This window comes from Mytilus galloprovincialis, chromosome 11 (assembly GCF_965363235.1).
Source record: "Mytilus galloprovincialis chromosome 11, xbMytGall1.hap1.1, whole genome shotgun sequence".
Lineage (NCBI taxonomy): Eukaryota > Metazoa > Mollusca > Bivalvia > Mytilida > Mytilidae > Mytilus > Mytilus galloprovincialis.
Genome location: NC_134848.1, coordinates 48,700,638 through 48,714,526, shown reverse-complemented (window position 1 = coordinate 48,714,526; position 13,889 = coordinate 48,700,638). Strand labels below are relative to the sequence as shown.

General features: G+C 31.3%; 1 protein-coding gene across 2 annotated transcripts in view; it reads right to left on the bottom strand.

The window, feature by feature from the left end:
• The window catches only part of LOC143052302 (uncharacterized), a 44,788-nt gene extending 34,704 nt beyond the window's left edge, over positions 1-10,084 (bottom strand). Inside the window, exon 1 of one of the 2 annotated variants that reach the window (XM_076225319.1) lies at positions 9,899-10,084. The gene's annotated coding sequence lies outside the window, so the exon portion shown is untranslated. The remainder of the gene's footprint in view (positions 1-9,898) is intronic. The other variant, XM_076225318.1, reaches the window with a different exon arrangement.
• Positions 10,085-13,889: the final 3,805 nt, after the last annotated feature.

The following is a 13,889-nucleotide window of genomic DNA, read 5'->3' as shown; positions in this document are numbered from 1 at the left end:
GAAGTTGTCAAGTGATGAATCTGAAAACGCATCACACGGTATAGCTGACTTATATAAATCCTGAAACCAAATTTCAGAAATCCTTGTATTGTAGTTCCTGAGAAAAATGTGACGAAAATTTTCAACTTGGCTATCATGTGTAAAATCAGACAAGTGTTCGGTAAACAGGAAGTTGTCAAGTGATGAATCTGAAAACGCATCACACGGTATGGCTGACATATATAAATGTTGATACCAAATTACAGAAAGGGTGGATGTGTAGTTCCTGAGAAAAATGTGACGAAAGTTTCATGGGACGGACTGACTGACGGACGGACGGACTGACAGACAGAGGTAAAACAGTATACCCCCCCCTTTTTTAAAGCGGTTAAAGCGGGGGTATAATTATTCAATGCAAAAACAAAACTTACTTGTAAATACATCTATATACAAAGTATGAAGCATCCAGGTCTTCCACCTTCTAAAATATAAAGCTTTTAAGAAGTTAGCTAACACCGCCGCCGTAGCCGCCGTAGCCGCCGCCGCCGCCGTAGCCGCCGCCGCCGCCAGATCACTATCCCTATGTCGAGCTTTCTGCAACAAAAGTTGCAGGCTCGACAAAAATAATGCATGTTTTTTTTAATATCTATGGGGAGTCAGAGCTCAGACATAAATAAGTCTGAATCTGCTTTTGACTCATAGAGGTCTAAATTTGTAAGTTTTAGGATTTGTCTCCCTTTAATGCAAGACAAAATACGACTTTAATAAGTCAAATATTGTTAAGCAAGAAATGATTGACCAAAATCAAAAAGTTGCAAATATCGACTCGTACAAGTCGATAAGTTACCAAAATTGGTTAACTTCAAGACCCACGCATATTTATAAAAAGGTCATGCATCTAAATCAAATAATGACAACATTGAAAGCCAATGCTTTGTCTTCTAAAGAAAAATATGAATGAGAGGCTAAAAAATGGGGGAATCATGTTAATTAACCTTACAATGCAACCACCTGGATCCACACTTAATGAGGTAAAACATCTATGTTAAGTAAGGATGTTCAATTAGATAATTAAATATAGATAGCTCAAGTCCTTGTGAACTCTCAGAAAGGTTTTTGCTGTCATAGGTGGTGTACTTTGGCCACTAAGTCAAGTTAAGTTTTTTCATCAACATAAATAGACCTAAACAAGTCTGTCATTTTCTGACTTAGATAAGTCTAAAATTGAAAACACATTTTTATAATAAATACATGTTTTGACTTCTTTAAGTCAAAAACAGAAATCGACTTATTTATGTCTGAGCTCTGACTGATAAGTTGTTGCAATGACATTTTTTTTATTTATGTATAGTCGCTATATAGTCTTCTTGACGCTTCTTCTCGCTAAATTAATTATATTGTCGCTTCTTATCGCTATTTTAATTTTATTGTCGCTTCTTATCACTTTTTGACGCTTCTTGTCTTTAATTAGTGGAACCCTATTCAGGAACGATAATTTCATATTTTACATAACTGAGACCGAAATAACTATAACGTCATACGGCTTCACGTACAGAAATACTTTAAATTGTATATTATGCAATATAATTCACGGTCAGTCGACTTTTAATTATAATATCATGTTATATCAACGAGTGAAATGATTTTAAAATATCTTTAGATCGCAAATAGTACTCGAAATTGAACGGACCTCTTTCCACACGGAATTCGAATAATGATAGTTTGTAATCAGATTGACTGCTTATTATGCAAAAGACACATTAATAAACAGATTTTTAAAACGAACTGATCGTTTCTTTATTTCCCAATGTAAATGAAAGGAACAAAAACCAATGCATACCACAAAAAGTAGAGGAGAAATTTAAACATTTCCGGATCTATTTCTTGCAAAATGACCCCCAGCAAAGATTTGCGTAAGGAAAGATGAACCTCATGACTTGAAAGTCAGGCCTTATCGCACTGCCTTTAAAAAAACATAAAATAATATATTTTTTTATAAATCATCAGCATAATCATGAAAATAAGTGGAAGTTTGATCAGTTCTGTTTTGTTAAAGTTTGTTAGAGGGGGTTCTACATTTGACTTCATTGCAGTAAAAAACACATTCAAAATAATATGCAATTTTTCAGCTGTGCATGTGGAACAAATAATGGTTTTGTAAATATTTTGTTTTGTTACTACAATAACCATAACCATGATTCTATTGTGCTTTGTTATCTATCTTAAGAACAGAGCAAGTGATTGAGCCGGGAAATTTTGTCAAATAAACATGATAAAGATGAAAGTACAAATATTAACATTGTACAAGTAGCAAATTAGAAGTTTTGTCACAAATTGTGATTTTGTTAAGTCTGTACCAAAATTTTAAACATGTAGGTTCAGATTATATCTTATTATTAGTAAAATTGGAAAAAAATGAACCTTTTTCTTCTTTTTGAAAGCAAGGTTAATGCCTTTGGGGCAATCATTTAGCTGTTAATTCTATATTTGTTGAAAAAATGCTATACTGTGCATTTGTATTCAGATATCGCAGATCAAATTTATTCGTTCATTGTTTAATCATACGTTTTTTGATTGAGTTAAGTCTGCCAATTGATATTTTATCGTATGTTTTTCTTTGTTGTGATGTTATGCTATTGTTTCAGAAAAAGGGAGAAGGTTTGGATCCATTAAAACGTTTAATCCCGCTGCAAATGTTTGCACCTGTCCTAAGTCAGGAATCTGATGTACAGTAGTTGTCGTTTGTTTATGTAATATATACGTGTTTCTCGTTTCTCGTTTTGTTTATATAGATTAGACCGTTGGTTTTCCCGTTTGAATGATTTTACACTAGTAATTTTGGGGCCCTTTATAGCTTGTTGTTCGGTGTGAGCCAAGGCTCCGTGTTGAAGGCCGTACTTTAACCTATAATGGTTTACTTTTTAAATTGTTATTTGTAGGGAGAGTTGTCTCATTGGCACTCATACCACATCTTCCTATATCTATATAATAGTAAATTAAATTAGTTATGAAGGCTTTACATAATGAACTGATACTTTCTAAACAGATTTTTCCCAGCAGGGGGAGTAATTTTACTGTAAAATTCAAGGTTTCATCTTACAGATTATGTAATAATGTAATAAAATTTTACAGTTCGTGATCAAAATTTCACTGTTCAGAGCCTGAGAGGTGGGGTGGGGGTGGGGGGGGGGGGGTATAATTAGTAGGGGTAATTAAAATAATATTACTTTAAAAAGTGATTTTTTAAGCAAAGTTGACCTTAGATGAATTTGGCTATTTGTTTTAGGTATTTTTTGTCATATATCTTTTCAACTGTTTCGGTACTTATACATCCTCGGATTTAAAATGTTTGGCTTTGAGCGTTCCTGATGAAGGTACACAAATGTAAATCCAGAAAAGCGCTTCAGACGCATGAAATTATTAAACGTGTTGTTTTCAATTTTTTAACAGAGATGATTCCACTATATAGTTTAGGGGTTTAGCGGCCTTTAAATCTGCCAGCAGCCCTAAAAAATGTTTGTGAATATATAAATTCCCAATTCAGGAAAATAAAATAAAAATCGGTATTTCCATAAAAGTTTCAGTCAACGATTAGGGCAACTATAATTTTTCATAGTTTGTCGTCAAAACGTAGTAAAATCCGGATAAGAATGCTGACTACGACCGCATTTTATTAACAACAATTTAATTATGTCAACATGAGGTAAACAATTTCAGCAGCCGGATTCAATTGAATAAAACTTTATTGGAGTATTTGAATTAAAAAAAGTAGATTGCTCAGCAGGTTGATCAAAAACATACTGTTGGTAAAAATTGGTGTCAAAGCAGACCTCGGCAAAGAACAAATTCAAATTTTGATATAACCATATAACATGATGAATAAATTTTAATGGGCGTCGATCTTATAAAAGCAGATCGCCCAGCAGAGCTGGTTATGTAACTTGATTAAAACTTATTTTGTAAAAGAAGTTATTTTATATTTTGCTCTTATTTCTCAAAAGACAAAAGTTTGAGCGTTTTTGAAAATAAACAGCTGCGCCATGAGCGCATGATACGCCCGACGTCTTGTGTGGAAGTTTTATGCAATAATCATAAATAGTTTCTGAGAAAGTTTTAAGCAATAACCATATATTGTTTTTGAGACACGGCCGGGACATGTGAAATCCCCAACCCTGTTTTTTTTTTACAAAAAACTAAATTTCACTAAAATAAAATTTTGAATCAAAACCAAAAAGTATACAGATGTTTGGATTAATATAACAAAGAAGTGTGTAAAGTTTTAAGCAATAATCAAAAATTATTTTTGAGATACGGCGCGACATGTAAAAAAAAAAACTCCCCTGTTTAACAAAATACTCAATTACTCCAAAATAAAGTTTTGAATCATCACCAAAAAGTATACAGATCTTTAGATTAATATATCAAAGAAGTGTGTAAAGTTTTAAGCAATAATCATAAAGGGTTTTTGAGATACGGCACAACATGTAAAAAAAACCTCCCCCTTTTTTACAAAATACTCAATAACTCAAAAATGAAATTTTGAATCATCACCAAAAAGTATACAGATCTTCAGATTAATATTACAAAGACATGTGTAAAGTTTTAAGCAATAATCATAAATCGTTTTTGAGATATGGTGCGACATGTAAAAAAACCCTCCCCCTTTTTTTACAAAATACTCAATAACTCAAAAATTATATTTTGAATCATCATCAAAAAGTATACAGATATTAAGATTTGTATAACTAAGAAAAAGTTTTAAGCCATAATTAAGAATCGTTTTTGAGATACGGTGCGACATGTGAAGAAAACACACCCCTGTTTTAGTTACAAAGTGCCGTAACTCAAAAACTTTTAATCTTATTTTCACTAAAAAGCATACAGATCATTTGACCATCATAAGAAACAACTATGTTAAGTTTCATGAAATTTGGATAAGTCGTTCTCAAGTTACGGTGCGACATGTTTACGCCGGACAGACAGACGGACGGACACCAGACATTTGTATACCATAATATGTCCCGTCAAAATTTTGACGGGCGTATAATAATATTGATGATAGACCATTAATGAAATGACCCCCCCCCCCCTGATCAATATTATGGAACTGTTTCAAAAGATATAAAAAAAAAATGATCCAAATAATTTTAAAGTTCACTGGTGCCTGGTGCAATTGCTTTAAATATCTTATCAATTAAGTATATATAACCTTTTGTAATTGCTTTTCTGATTTCGACAATTGGCCAGTTCAATTTGAAATCCATTTGAATCAAGGTAAGTTTATAAAGATGATCTGTTGAAAAAATTCCCAATGGATGATTTTTTCAGTGGTTAATATGGCAAGCCGTTTTGCTATTTAATCTAACTTCAAGATATCTCATAAACTTAATGAGATATCTTATATAATAGTTCATTAGATATCTTATATGGACCATCATTTGCTATTGGGCTCATTTCCTACAACGATAGAAAAGTGATAAAAATGTGTATTTCTGTAAGAAAAGTTGTAACTACATCTAAAGATGCCTTTATTTTTATCAACATACAAGTGTATGCTACTCTTCCCTAGAAAAAAATTGAAAATAACAAATTTCAAAGATTATACGACCGTATTTTTGTGTCGTTTCTCGCATTACTTTTCGCTTCCGAAGTGCATAACGCTGACTGATTTATAAATAATCGTCACCGGCAAATTCGTAACTTTTGCTTTCAAATAATAAAGAACATCGACCAATAAGAATAGTCAGAATAAAATCCCGAGAACTATAAGTATTTCTGTAGCAGGTGTAAGAACACTGGCGTTACTTTCGTTTCCGATTTCGTAACGCAAATTTTAGATGATGTAATCTGCTTTGTTGTAACAGAATTCTTTATATCAATATGCAAATATGAACTCTCGCAAGATGTTCAAACAGGTAAATCAGAGATGATTTACATTCTAGTTTTGATCTTCGTAATAATTAAGTTAGAAAATGACATTATCGTTATGCGTTACATTTCACACGAAACAGAAGTCCAGTTATTTCCTTTTTTTTATTAAAATTGTTTTTGTCGTTAAGTTCTAATCATTTCCGGTCATACGTGAAACATGTGACTAACATGTGATCACGCCCTTACGGCCGGATATACGAAATACTAGGTCTAAACATTGGGATGTTAGCAAACATAATCTGTAGACTTGTTTCTTCTTGTTACAAAAAGGAAAATACAATTTTCAAAGAGATTGCGCCGGGGGTCTAATATTTTTCCTATGTGCATAATGTTACATACGATCTTGTGTGAAAATAAATGCTCAATGACTTGACAAAATCGATTTCAGATTTGACGATGTTATAACACACTTCGTTTCCTGATAACGATGTAAAGGGTCCTTGGAAAATTCAATCGAAATTACGTCTCTTATCATTGTGCCGATGCTCGTTGGATTGATTTTGCTTCAGCAGTAAATATTACTGGATATTTTAGGTGAATTAAGATAATTTAATAAAACTTACATGTTAATATACCGTTACACTTGGAATGTACAAATTTGGTATCTTTGTCACAATTTTTAATTTTTTTTTTTTATTCATGTTCTGCAAACACTTTTCAGAAATGCAATAAACTTGTCAAAGGATAATTTAACTTTTACCATGCATGACTTGAAAGGAAGTACTTTATTGATTTTAGCCCACTAAAGTACATGTAGGTTAAAATGTGGAAACCATGTAGATGGTGTACAGGTCACAAATATCACATGATGCCTATTTTAAAGATTTTAATTCCAAGTTCAAAGTTCAAAGTTTTTTTCTTTACTGGATTTAAAGAATTTTACATTGCCATCGATTTGGAATAAATTGTATATAACTGGAATTTCAAAACCAAATATAAATACATTTTTTTGGCTAAAACATCAAGATACAAAAATTAACGATTATGGTATCCTGTACCAATGAAGAAAATATGGAAATTTCTGAATAAATTGTACTAATTGTTTTCAACACAAGCACATATTTAGGAGTTTTATAATACTGTTACATTTAAGATGGATTTTAAGAAAAAGTATACGGTTCAGATTATTTTAAGCAGATTTTGCAATAAAATAAAACTAAAAAAATGCTTTCGGTTTCTTATGGTTTCCTGTCGCGTTTAAAAAAAAACTTTAATCTAACATCATGAACATAGAAAATAGATTTTAAATATAAACATGAAGCAAGTAACACTAGTAATGATGTTCATTTATGTCTTTTGAAATATATTGTGCAAAATAAAGAAAATAAAGATTGGTTTCCTGTTTGGTTTCCTGTCGCGTAAACGGTGAATCAAAATGTATTAATTTTTTCTTGAAAAACTCAATTGTTCCATTAAAGGGAAAATTCACGATTTTTTACGTATGGTTTAAATATGTTAATTATGACATAATATATATATTCCCAAAGTTTTGTTTCTATATGTGCAGTAATAAAGGAGAACTTCAATAATTAATGAAAAAATATTGACTACTTCCTATAGGTCGTGACATTTTCTCCTGGTTTTTGCATGCCTGGATTTAAAATACAATCATTAAAAGTCTTGGATTTTAATCATATTTTAACGTAATCGTAAGCGCGCTGATGACTAATGCTATATCTTATAACCATCCGATAATAAAAAAATAAAACGCACAGACGTGTTGTTGTACATATTCATGAGATAAATTTTCTATATTTACCGTATATATTTCGATTTATTTTTGCAGACAGCACAAGAAATCATTATTAATTTTTTTGCTTTAATATATGCTTTTTCAGACTGATAAAGTGAATAAATTGAAGTAATAACTTAAACTGTTAAGACAATATATTTAGGTTTACGCTTATTGACCTCTTACTACCTACTATGACTAGGTATATGTGATGTGATGTGTGTATTATTCCCTGACAATATCTGTGAAAGGCTGTATAAAGGTAAAATTTTATTTGCAGATCGGTAATAAGCTTGGCCTCTGGAGCACACCGTGCCAGGTGGGACTGTCTATTGGGATTAGTGGATTATACGACAGGAGACGGTCGCGTTTAATACACAAATTTAAAATACATTTTCAAGGTGTTGACAAATACAAGTGAATCGCCATGGAATTATTTAATTATATTTGGTGATTCTGTTTTATTTGAATTGAAATAAGTTTCGAAACTAAGAAATGAACCGGGTAAAGTCTGGAAATTAAATTTAGTTGTAATGTCGGAATGAAATGATATACACTTCTATCATTTATTTATGCTTTATAAAATCCTCTAAAAAATTTAAGATGTCTTGTAAAGTATTTTTTGAAATATCAAGGCCGTCGGAAGGGGAGGTGCGTCGGGTGCAATCGCAGTAAACGGACAGAAATTCACAGGACAAAAAGTCACAGGACATAAAGTCACAAATTTGGTAGGACAAAAAGTAACAGGACAAAAAGTCACAAATAATATGTTGACAATTGTTTGAATATATTAGAGAAATATCTTGAAATATTTACTTTTTAATACATAAATACATATTCAAGTTTCGGAAACGTGTCATTATACTTGAAAAATGAAGATTTATTTAATTTTAATCATGCAAAAGAAAGATTTCTTGGCATTATGAAGCCATTTAAGTGCTGAGCCACTTTGACATTTTGTTTTCTAACAACTATTTGATTTACTTTGATATTTTTTGGATAAATTTTGTTTACAAAGTCAGATTTTATACAATAGTTCAAGAGAAATACAAAAATATTTTTTTTAAAATAAGCGTTTTTTATTCAAAGAAAAAAGTTAAAAAAAATGAATTGTGACTTTTTGTCCTGTGACTTTTTGTCTGTGACCTTTTGTCCTGTGACTTTCTGTCCTACATTCGCAATCGCACCCCCTCTTTCACAAAAAAAAAATATGATAAGAATTATCAGGCACGGACGAGCACTTGTCCTCCACGCTGAAGGGTTACATTGATCTTTCTGTAATAAATAATAATAAATAAGCTTTATTTAGGATTGGCAAGGTATACAAACAGAGACAAACATAAGCTCTAATGAGCTTTTAACCGTCACAGAATAGAACACCTATGATGCAGTTTGAGAGATCATCTTTAGTATGACGTCCATTATCAATGAACTAGCATATATATTTGTCTAGGTGCTGGCTGAAGGACACTTCCGAATACGGGAATTTTTGCTGCATTGAAGACCTGCTGTGTTCTGTTATATGGTCGGGTTGTTGTCTCTTGGACACATTCCCCATTCCATTCTCAATTTAATACTTCAGCTATTTGAAAAAAAAGATGTTTTAAAAAATTTACAGGAAATTCAAGGATCTTCTTGGAATGGAGTCAAAAAAGTACGAATATATATTCTTACAAGCGTGAAAAACGTCAACCAAATTTATTCATAATCGGGAACGTCCTTATTAAAATAGTCTTCGTTTCACAACTTATAATACTTTAGCTATTTGACCAACGATGTTTAAAAAAAAAAGACAACAAATTTAATGTCATATTTTCCTATTTTTGAATGTAATTATAGGTCTGTTCAACTGGCAAGAATACCCGTAAAGCGGACAAGCAGTTTATTCTTTAAATTGCTGTCATTGAATATCAAGAAAGAAAATAAATCCCGAAATTGATTTGTAACTTTAATATTCAATAGTTTTCCTAGAAAATATTCACATCCCTTGGGGAATATTATTGTACGTCCAGTTGCATATATATTACATGAATGTCGGAACAATTGTGATGATGACGAATTTCTTCGAGAATAATCTAATGATCGATGAACCAAAGGAAGTTATATATCGACCTGTATTTAAATCAATTTCAAAATATTGGACATGGATTTATAATAGACATCATGACCAAAGTCACAGGACCTACTTGACTGACATCTAGCTTATTTGGAGTGGAATTTTTAAGTATTATAATAACAGAAATATTTAAAACCTACCCTTTCAAGTCATTGAAATGACATCTTATTGGTTAAAAATAACTGTCTGTTGTTTGTCGACACAGGGGCATATAAGTAAGGGGGAGGGAAACCAATGCTAATATGCTGGGAAGATCTTATTCGAAGCTGTTGGGACTTTACCATATCAAACGACAAAATAACAGAGATAGTCGAAAAATAAATCGTATCTTGCCATTGGTTTAAAAAAAATTACGTCAAAATGACAATAAGTTACAACATGAATATTGATATATTTGAACTCGATTATTCTAAATTTAAAAGGTCAATACACAGTTTGATAACTAACTAACGGGTATTAATTACACACATGCGCTTGTTCAACTCGACATGATATAGAAATATATGATTTTAAAATGGCAACTTAAAGAAAAATAAATTCAATTTATTTGTTTCTGTAGTGCACATATTTTTGTACATTATTACCGAATCTAGTGACAGGTAATTCGTATTCTACCTGCAGGTCGTTGTATATATATATATATATATATATATATATAGTATTTGAACTGTTCGAGTTACTCTTGTGTCAGTGATGATTATTTAATTTTTATCGTCTTAATTTGTCTTCAATTTTTTTTTAGACTTTTCTTATTCTAATATATGAATGCATAATTATCTATTTATTACAAAAGAGGCTTGTAAGTATGTGCTTATGACAGCACCACAGACAACAGAATATTTCATTCCAGTTTTCTGATTTTTCTCCATCTTTTGGACCACCGTCTGTACATGCTGTATTTGTCAATGTGAATCATATAAAATGTACATAAATACATTATTGTGACTTTCTCTTTTCTTTTCATCTTATCATTGAAATATATTACGATCTAAAGAGTTCATCATAGAAACAAATCGTAAGGGTCTCGCCTACTTTTGTTGTAAAAGTTAAGTACCAAATGTAGCAGGCTCAACAAAAAATGGTGGGAGACGGATTTATACAAGTTTTTCCAAACTTGTTTCCGAATCCCATATTTGAACTTTATGTAACATTGTATATTTATCTTGACATTTTTCAATAAATACTGTTTAAACTAAAAAATGGTGAAAACATTTGTTTTTCTTTAGATACTATATATTTTGGTTCTGTTCAATCGGGTTAAAATAAATATTGGATTATAAATCTAATTAATGTTTTTTTAAACTTTTACTGCAGACTGTATATATGTCATGCGAGAAAAAAGGTCCATTTAAAAGTAATATACGGAAAAACAGGAAATAAATTATCGTAAAATATCCTTCTAGTTACCATACTATAGCTTTTGATCATGCATAAACCAACATCTATTCAAGTTCTGTACAAATCCTGAATCCAGGATAGTTTAAGTAAGCAAGTTATTAAAATTTTAAACTATTCCAGATTGGATGTAATTGGCAGAAAAAGTAGGTCCATTTATAAGTAAAGTACGGATAAACCGATTTTTTTAAAATTTAATTCATGATAGTTACGATCTTCACATCATGAACAAGCTTCCTTCAAAGTTTGGTAGAAATCGAGGACAGTTTAAAACAGTTATTAAAATTTCAAAAACTTTCACCAAAAAGTGAACTTTTATGGACACCACACCACCGACGACGGAATGTAGGATAGCTGTCTCGCCTTTGCTACAAAAGTCACAAGCTATACAAAAAGAAGATGTGGAATGGTTGCCAATGAGACAACTCTCCACAAGAGACCAAATGGCATGTAGAAATTAACAACTATAGGTCAACGACGTCCGAATGGCCTTCAACAATGAGCAAAACAATTACTACATTTTATATATATATATATATATATATGACCCCAAAATGACAAATCTAAAACTATTAAAACGAGAAAACTAACATGAACATATTTACCAAATAATGAACGAAAAACAAATGTGAAACAAAGAAACCAACGGAAACCATTGAATTACAGGCTCCTGACTGACAAAAAACCCAATTACTCTAAAATAAAAAAAACAAACAATTACTCTAAAATAACAAAAATAACATGACATACATGTAGTCCCACATACCAAATAGTTCTTATATTTGGGATATTACATGTGACTGTGAATACTAATATATGTGTTAGTATTTTCATGATAAAATTGTAAATCTTCACCAAAAATTATGCAGATCTTAAGATTAATATAACTGAAAAGTGTGTTAAGTTTTAAGCAATAACCAACCAGATGCTCCGCAGGGCGCAGCTTTATACGACCGCAGAGGTTGAACCCTGAAGGCTAGTGGCAAGTATGGACACAACATTCAAGCTGGATTCAGCACTGAATTTGGATTGTGATTAAATAGTTGCACACCATAGGTTTCTGACACAGAATGAATGTGGTCTTATGAACTTACATTTTTTTTGCTTTTTGAGCAATTCACTTTGCTGTTGAATATTAATCCTCTCAAGAAATTTTCTTTTTATTTCTGAAATTTGAAAAATTGAGTCCTCATGTTGACCTTTATTGCCTTTGATGGTATTTTGAATTCTCTGTTGACCCAGAATAGTACCTATTGTGAATATGACTGTAATTGACTGAACATTGTTTTAGTTTCAGTGTGTTGGCTGCAGGTTTAATAGGAATCATTGATAGTTGTTTATCTTGTTTGAATTATTTTACACTTTTTAATCTTCAAAGATTGCTACACAATGTCAAACATACATGTAACTGTGACCTGTATTTTCTAACGTTTACTTTGGTCTCTAGTGGAGATTTGTCTCATTGGCGATCATACCACATCTCCCTTTTTTATATTGATACAATTCCAAGAAAAATAAAACCTACAGCTATCATTCTATTAAACATACAAATATTCTGAGAAAGGCAATTCAGTACTTTTTGATATATGGTATGTTAATTCGAGACAATTTTATTCAACTTGAACTTTCACATAGACAGTTGAATTTATGTAAGCCAGTCTGTTTTATTTAAATAGTTGACAATGTTTCATTTATCCAGTTCATATCCTTGTGACATTAAAATATTCTGAGCATACATGTTGTAACATGACATAGTCACACATACCATATAGTTCTTATATATTTGGGATATTATATTTACATGTGACTGTGAATACTAATACTTGTGTTAGTATTTTCATGTCTTATAAACACTTGACTTGGTTAAAAGATTTCTTGGATTCTAGCATTCCTTATTTTATATGCAATTTCATGATCTGCCGTGTCTGCTGTGCAGCTACATCTTGTTTCCTGGTATTTTAGAAATAATTGCATGCAGCCACCTTTTTTTTTCTTTTTTGTTGATGCTCTTTTTAAAACTGCTTTAAAATTTTCAATATCTTTTTTGGTACAATTTGTAGCTCATTTTTACATGAAAAAGAGAAGAGAGATAATATAAATCAAGAATATAAAACAATTGCATGTTATTATATAAATATCATTTGTATCCAGAAATAGTCATCAGAGGGGTCCCATTCCAGTCATGCTTCAGTAATTCCCTATATAATCAACCCACAAAAAAAGGGTGGGATGGGGGTCGGCCACTGCTCCCTAAATAAGCCTCGGAAGATAAAGTTTTTTTGTGTTACTGATGATTCATTTTAATATCAATGCGTATCCGACAGAGAAAAACAGTCCAATAACTTTCTAGAAATATGATATTGTAAGATGAGTAATGTACTACATGTATTAACAACCTAACTTTTACATTTGCCTAGCTTTATATACAAATAACAAAAATGTGCAGCAATAGCAAAGGTAATGCATTAGCAAAAGAAATAAATAGCTAAATAAAAAAAGTAAAAATAACTGCAAACAGATTAAACATAAAAAAAAAAAAAAAAAAAAAACAGCAGGCTTCGAGATCAATTTGCAAGTTATGGGGCAGCAAGTAAGTACATTATTTACAAGAACTGCATGTACATTTTTCTGAAAAACACCAGGTGGGAATAAAATTTTTGAACTGGCCAAACATTGATAAGCTCCTTGCCTCATTTGGCAAGGAGTTCCAGAGTTTTGCTGCCTGATAACTAAAGC